The sequence below is a fragment of the Eubalaena glacialis genome, chromosome 4 (assembly GCF_028564815.1).
Source record: "Eubalaena glacialis isolate mEubGla1 chromosome 4, mEubGla1.1.hap2.+ XY, whole genome shotgun sequence".
NCBI classification, from domain to species: Eukaryota; Metazoa; Chordata; class Mammalia; order Artiodactyla; family Balaenidae; genus Eubalaena; species Eubalaena glacialis.
This window is the reverse complement of record NC_083719.1, coordinates 93,434,577-93,441,753: the sequence shown is the minus strand read 5'-3', so window position 1 is coordinate 93,441,753 and position 7,177 is coordinate 93,434,577. Positions and strand designations below refer to the sequence as shown.

At 39.6% G+C, this 7,177-nt stretch overlaps 1 protein-coding gene across 1 annotated transcript in view; it reads right to left on the bottom strand.

The window, feature by feature from the left end:
* Window positions 1-5,560: 5,560 nt before the first annotated feature.
* Window positions 5,561-7,177, bottom strand: part of YTHDC2 (YTH N6-methyladenosine RNA binding protein C2) — a 100,151-nt gene continuing 98,534 nt past the window's right edge. The window contains exon 30 of the mRNA XM_061189523.1: window positions 5,561-6,121. The gene's annotated coding sequence lies outside the window, so the exon portion shown is untranslated. The remainder of the gene's footprint in view (window positions 6,122-7,177) is intronic.

Genomic DNA, 7,177 nt, shown 5'->3' with positions numbered 1-7,177 from the left:
GCAACAATTTTTCAAAGACAATATAAGCATCACTTTTCCTTAAAAGGCTGCAGATGTATTCTGTATGAATTTAATACTTAAGCACTAATCATTAACAACAATTCAGGAGTTCCCATAATATCACTATTCTAATAAAGCAAGATAACTTCCATAGCATCAGTGATCAGTGTTTAAATGAAGAAGACTTATTTTATCATCACAAGTGGTGGGAGGTAATCAATCTAATATGCCAGTATGTTAGCCAAGGTCAAATCACCCTTCAAACTTTTCTTTTGTTCTAATTGCATGTCTCTTATAGACGCATGTGTTTCTGACTTGCTGCTTCTGATTCTCCTTTCATGATACATTAAATTCCCTTAGTACCAATTATTAATTTATTAATTATCACCAAGTAAAAATTTGTTAAAAATGCCCAGAGGATATGTACTGTAGGTTCACAGCTGTAGATCCAGCAGAGCTTATGAATTCATTGTCAGTGAATTAGGAGACTTCCATATGCTCAGAGGCCATTATCTGAACCAAAAATAAAATTTCTAATTATTCCCATCCATAAAATGTCCAGCAGAATGCTATGCTATGCTAATTTTAAGAATATAGAGTAATGTAACAGGTGTCATGGGTGGGCTACCACCTAGGAGGGACAAAATCCTTCAGTGAAGGAAGCTTTCTTTTTGGCATTATCATATTTCATTACTTATGAGCTCTTACCACTGAATTAGCAACAATAGTATATTACTAGGATGCCCTCTCTGTCCCAGACTCTGAACCAGGTGTTTTCCGTGAAATACTGTTTAATCCTTACAACAAGCTTATGAGGTATATATTATCTGCATTTTACAAAGACAAAACCTGAACACATTGGGAAAATTGCCCCAAGTCACACAGATAAGTAAAGGCAGAGCCATAAATTAATACCTTGCCTTTGTACTACAGAATCTCTATAGGAAACAATGGTAAGGAACAGCTGGTAACCTGTGTATATTAGAAATCCTAGAAATAGAAAAAGAAAACACCCAATAACAAAGATTTTCAATATGATTTTCACCTCCAGTCAACTCTTGATCATCTCAGGATACAGAAAACAGAAATTACCTAAACGATAGAAATCATAGGAAAATCTTCAAATTTGCTTCACCAGTTCCTTTTCTTACTTAGTGTAAAAAAGTGTTTGGGTTGCAGAGAACTAATGCCACAAAGATCTAACATTAATTATAGGGAAACAATAATCAAACAGAATTAAACTATGCGTGTTAGAAAATGATTTCAGAAATTTTTCATTTTTCCTCTTTCTCCATGTCCAAACCAGGAATCAGACATTTCCTCAAGATATAATAGCACTGACTAGTACCACATTTTCACCATTAATTTATTTCTTGATCATTTTATTGTCAAATCTACTTGCTTTAGAATATCTCTGCCACAACCTCCATTTTCCCTTTTTGGAATTTTTGGTTTTTTATTTTTTATTTTTTTGCCTTTCCATAGAAACCTAGGCTTAATATAAAACTTAATATAAAACTCATTAACTCTCTATTGCATAAACATTGTTTCTGTAAGGTAATCTCTTAGGATCCTGGTCATTCTGAAAATTATCCTAGTCTGGGAGCAGATCTTAAACAATAAAGACTGTGTAGGTACATGGTCCCTTTTAACATCATCTCCCTTGTTTTTGGGAATAGAAACGTGCTGCAGTCAAGGTCCTCCCTATTTCTCCTTGATCCACCCATAGGATTAATCCTTACTGCATCAAGTTAAAGGTTACTAGTGGGGCTCTTTTTAATCCACTAATTTACATTTTGAAATCTGCCCCTTTCCCAATATCAGAGGATATAGGAGTCAGCTCTGAGCATCCCTTTTCAATTTAGTTCAAATGATGTTATATCTAGAAGATATTCTTTCATCTGTGATGTGGAATTTAGCTGTTTCCTAGTTTCCTCTATATTTTTTCCTCTATATTTGATCCTTTTTGTTCATTTCTGTGGCTTCAGGGAGAGGAATAAGGCAAACCTACTTTTATTTTACCATCCTTCCAGAAACTTATCTAATTTGAATATTTAAATACCTTATCAAATATTCATCAAAATATTGATTAAATAATGCATATTTAAATGCATAGAGGTATATTCTATGGAATTTTTTTTTAAAAAAACAAAAATGCAAACATCTAAAGCCTCTTCTGATATTCATTGTTGCGAGTACTTACCCAAGCTTTGTTCAAAATGTGAACCTTTGACACAGGCATGAGAAATCACATCACTCACTCCCTTACTAACCACTGGCTTAATAGGAGTCTTGGTCTTCTCTACATTACACTAGGACCCTATAAGAACACAGAGATAACAGGGGGGTAACTACTTAACCTGTACATACTATAGATACATATCGACTAACTGGCATGGTGATTAGGTAGGTAACTTTGTTTGAACTATGAGCAGGAACCACAAATGATGGTTTGCACATGATTCAGGAAGAAATAACTTAAAGAGCAGCAGCAATACTTTTTAAGAGTATGAATTGCATGGTTAGGCACTACTTATTAACAGTGCCTGGACCACAATATGAACTTGCCCCAAGACCACTTGGCCTGGGTCACCAGACTACCCCATAACTCTTGTCACAATGGACTACTTATTCCTTTATATGTTGCACAAAAGTGCCTTTCCCCACAAAAGTCTCTACCTGAACATTTCCGATTCTGCCTGCCAATTTTACCCATTGCAATGTCCAATGTAAATGCTTTCTCTTCCACGAAGCCTTTATCATTGTTTTCTCCAGTCAAAATTAACCTTTCCCTACTTTGCATTTCTATTTTTCCATCTGCCCTTTACCCTCATTCATTAATTATTATTCAGCATCTACTATATGCCAAGCACTATTCTAAGGATTATGGATACAGTACTTTAAAGGGCACAATTATTGCTCTATGAGCTCATATTCAAGTGGATGATACAAAGTAACAAACAAAAATAATTGAATTTCAAGTACAGTTTGGTGCTATAAAGAAAAATTAAACTAGGTAAAGAGTTAGATGAATAGAATGACCGTATGGAAAGGGTTGGGGAAGACCCCTCTGACTAAGTGACATTTGAGCAGAGACCCACGTAGTGAGGGAGTGATCATGGTAAAATGAGGGAAGAGCCTCCCAAGCAAAGAGAACAGGTGCAAAGGCCCCACGGCAGGAATTAAATGCTTAGCATACTTAAGGAACAGCAGGAAGGCTAGCGTGGCCTAGAATGTTGGGGAGGGGGACAGTGGAAGGAGACGAAGTTTAGAAAGATAGAGGCCAGGTCAAGTACAGCCTTGTAGGTGGTAATAAGTACTTTAGTAACAAGGACTGCATCTCCAACTGCACCAGACATCTCATCATCCTTTTCTTTGGTGAACTCTCACCCTCCCCCACAGGGTTCTGTTAAATCTCCGTCACAACACCTTGCCAGTTCCCCTGCTGCAAAGTACATGATCCAGGTCAGGTCCAGCACTATCCCCTCTCATCCAGTCCCCAGAGAGTAGATGGTCATGTGACTCAAGCAAGGTCAAAAGTTTTAACAATTGCATTGCTACCTTGTGCCAGGGGCTATCTGCATTCCTTTTACCACCAGTGATGAGAGTCCTCATTGTCAACCAAATGGTGCATAATCCAGATCCAACATCTTCTGCCAGCATCTACATTTTTGGATCACTCCTGGCACCAAATGTCACAGGTTGGACCTGGACCCAACTCTGAGAAGAATTATGGCATGTAGGAGTGTCCTTGTGATAAATACCTGAAAAGGGGAAGCAAAGAAGCAGAGTTGGGCAGAGGGAGAAGATGAGCCACAATGCAATCTCAGTGGAGGTCTCAGCCCTCTCTACAGAAAGTCTTGAAGCTGGAATGACCCTTCAGAGTTGTCTCAAGTTGGGACAAGAGGCCTAAACATTTATACCCCAAACATCAATCAGTCACTGGGGATGGACCACTCTGGAAAGCAGGCATGGCTTGGGCAAGGCAGTTCTCTTCAACTGAGGCAGTACCCACAAGGGGCTGACATCTGAGGGCTTTCTGCCAGCAGCCCACCAGAAAGGGGACCTGTTTCCTTCCTAAACAGGTATCTGGGTAACATACCAGGGTGCCTACATAGAAACTATGACTAGCAGTAAATAATGGATTTTTATAATAGTGTTTTAAAACACACATACAAATACATACACAATAAAAAATGTCAATGTTCAACTATTATGTTAATGCCTAAAAAGTTTCAGCTATAAAGCCCTCAATTCAGCCTAGAGGGTTGTGATGAGGATAATACATAATGAGAAACTGAAGTGCCTCATGTTGTCAGGGAGGGGAAAATTTCCCCTTACCCCTCTTGGTTCTTTTGGCTGGTCTAATAATTAAGCTGACACAAGGCAGATTAACAGGAGGAAAAAAAAAACATTTAATTTTATATTTAGGGTGGTCCCATAGATATGGGATCCATAAAAGTGACAAAAGCAGGCAGCTTTTACACCTTTTAGACAAAGAAACAGTAAATTTGTGAAGAAATGACAAGACAAAGGGGTTTGGGCTTTGAGTAGTAAATTAGTAAAGAAGTAACAAGGTTTGTTTATACAGTCTTCTTGGCCCTGAATTCCCTGTCTCTAGTGATAAGGATGTCTCTCTCCCTCTTGGTACAGTCATGGTACCTTTCACATGGGAGATTTATTTCCTGCTTTCAGGGGGACAAATGGAGATCAAAGTATCCTTCTTGCACCAGCTCTGTCTTAAATAACTTTAATTCAAAATGATTAATATGCCAAAGGGCATATTTTGAGGCAGCATGGCCTAAGCCTCATCAATGCCATACCTGGCACTCAGTAAATGTTTTCAAATTAAATCTAATAAAACTTGACCATTAATGCTCCAATTTGAAAATTCACATATAAATCCATCATCACAAACAGATGTTAATAAGGAATCTCATACTACAGAAATTCAATAAAGTTTCATTGAACAGGTCAGGGTTTTGACTGAAAACAGATGGAAAGATTGAAGAGATTTTTATGAAGTGCTTATTTACAAAGGAGTCAAGGTTAAGGAAAAACAACAAGGGGGAATGAAGTACCCAGTGACTGGCAAGAGCAGGAGGCTACTACCACCCCTAGACCAGATGGAGCAAAGGAAGGAACAAGAAGTCGCTGGAAACCAGAAAGTCCCAGCTGTAGGAGAGAGCTATCTGACAGGAGCTGTGGCTTTTAGCAGAGGATCAATGACACAGAGAACCTGTCCAGTGACCTAGCAGACAGATGTAGGGAAATAAATTCTCAGCTCTCTATCTTCTCACCTTCCCATCTCTCACTGTTGCCTTCCATTGGCCAAGCCCAACAAGAAGTCAGAGGACATAAAAGCCAGTATCCTGGGCACAAAGGAGAGTGATCTGTAGAGTCAAGGACTATCCATCATAGCAACCTTCACAATTGCTTACTAAAATTTAAGACACAACATTGAGATTTAGATATAGTTAGGTATGTTTATCAGTGTAAATGAAAAGATTATTCTTTTAAAGGACACTTTATTGACACAATATTATTAGCTTCAGTGGAAAGAGGTATGAACAGTGAGCACTTTAGTTCCTGTCTTGGCTAGAGTGTGGCTGAGGATATTACCAAAGTCAGAAAGGACTGGAGGAAAAAGAGAACAAGGAAGTAGAGGGAAAAATAGCACATCTTTTGGAGATATAGGCACTTCAAGAATTTTGGGGGGAAAAGGGGAATTCCCTGGCAGTCCAGTGGTTAGGACTTGGTGCTTTCACTGCCCTGAGCCCGGGTTCCATCCCTGGTTGGGGAATTATTTAGATCCTGCAAGCCACACAGTCTTGGCAAAAAAAAAAAAAAAGAATTTTGGAGAAAGAAATATGGAAGGGTTTTACTCTAGAGAGGTGGGTCCTGACCACATGCCATGGCTCTTCTTCATGCCTTTGTTTAGTGGTCCGTACACAAGGGCTGCTGCAGAGAATCTGTATAGCCACTTTGCCCAAGTGGTCTCCCCATTTGACTTGGGTTTTCTCTCTCTTCATGTCTGAGGACTCCAAACACCAGTATTTATAATATGTTCTTTATGTGTCATCAATACTCCGTATCCGCACATTTATAGTGTTACCTTTGGCTGTGGAGAGAAAATAAAGCACATAACTGTAAGGTACGTGAAGGGGGTAGGGAAGGTTAGTTACAAGGAAGGCTCTGGGCAAGCTCCCTCCTTAACCAAAGCCTCTCAGCGTTACTAGGACCCCTTCTGCCTCAGGGGAGAAGGACCGGCTTTTAAGTCATGATTGTAACTGAAATATAGAAATGTCTCAGAGCCAAAGAATCCAAGTCCACAACCAGTATCACCGTGGTCCCTCAGCAGCCAGAGGCATGTCCTTAAAGTACGTTATGACTGAAGAAGAGCCCCAGCTCCAAGTGTTCCTCCCCATCAGGGCATCCTTTTGACTTTTCCAAAGTCCTGTTTTCAGTCAAAGCTCTCCCTTAACCTTTGGGCATTAGGTTCTTCATCTGTTAAAAAAAAAAATCATGCACTTTGTGATTTCTTAAATTCCTTCCAACCCTAAATGTTCTTGAGAACGTGCCATTTAAATCACTGCACTTTTTCATTCACGTCTGTAAAGCTCACGATTGAAGTTTGAAAGCACCATGCAACACCACCATCTAGTGGAAAAAAGGAAATAATACTAGGGATAATTAATACAAACAAAATGAAATTTCACAAGGAGAAAGTAATTATGTAGAACATTCCAGGTAGTATTTCTTTTTTTTTGTTTTAATTTATTTATTTATTTTTGGCTGCATTGGGTCTTCGTTGCTGTGCACGGGCTTTAGTTGCAGAGAGCGGGGGCTACTCTTCATTGCGGTTGGGCGGGCTTCTCATTGCGGTGGCTTCTCTTGTTGCGGAGCACAGGCTCTAGAGCGCAGGCTCAGTAGTTGTGGCGCACGGGCTTAGTTGCTCCGCGGCATGTGGGATCTTCCCGGACCAAGGGCTCTAACCGGTGTCCCCTGCATTGGCAGGCGGATTCTTAACCACTGTGCTACCAGGGAAGCGCCTGTATTTCTTAACTTTTTATACATTGTGGGCCTCTTGGAGATTCCCCCCAAAATGAAAAAGTCATATATACCTAAATTCTGCATACAATTTCAGGGAACATATGGCCCTGTCCAGGCCTCTCCA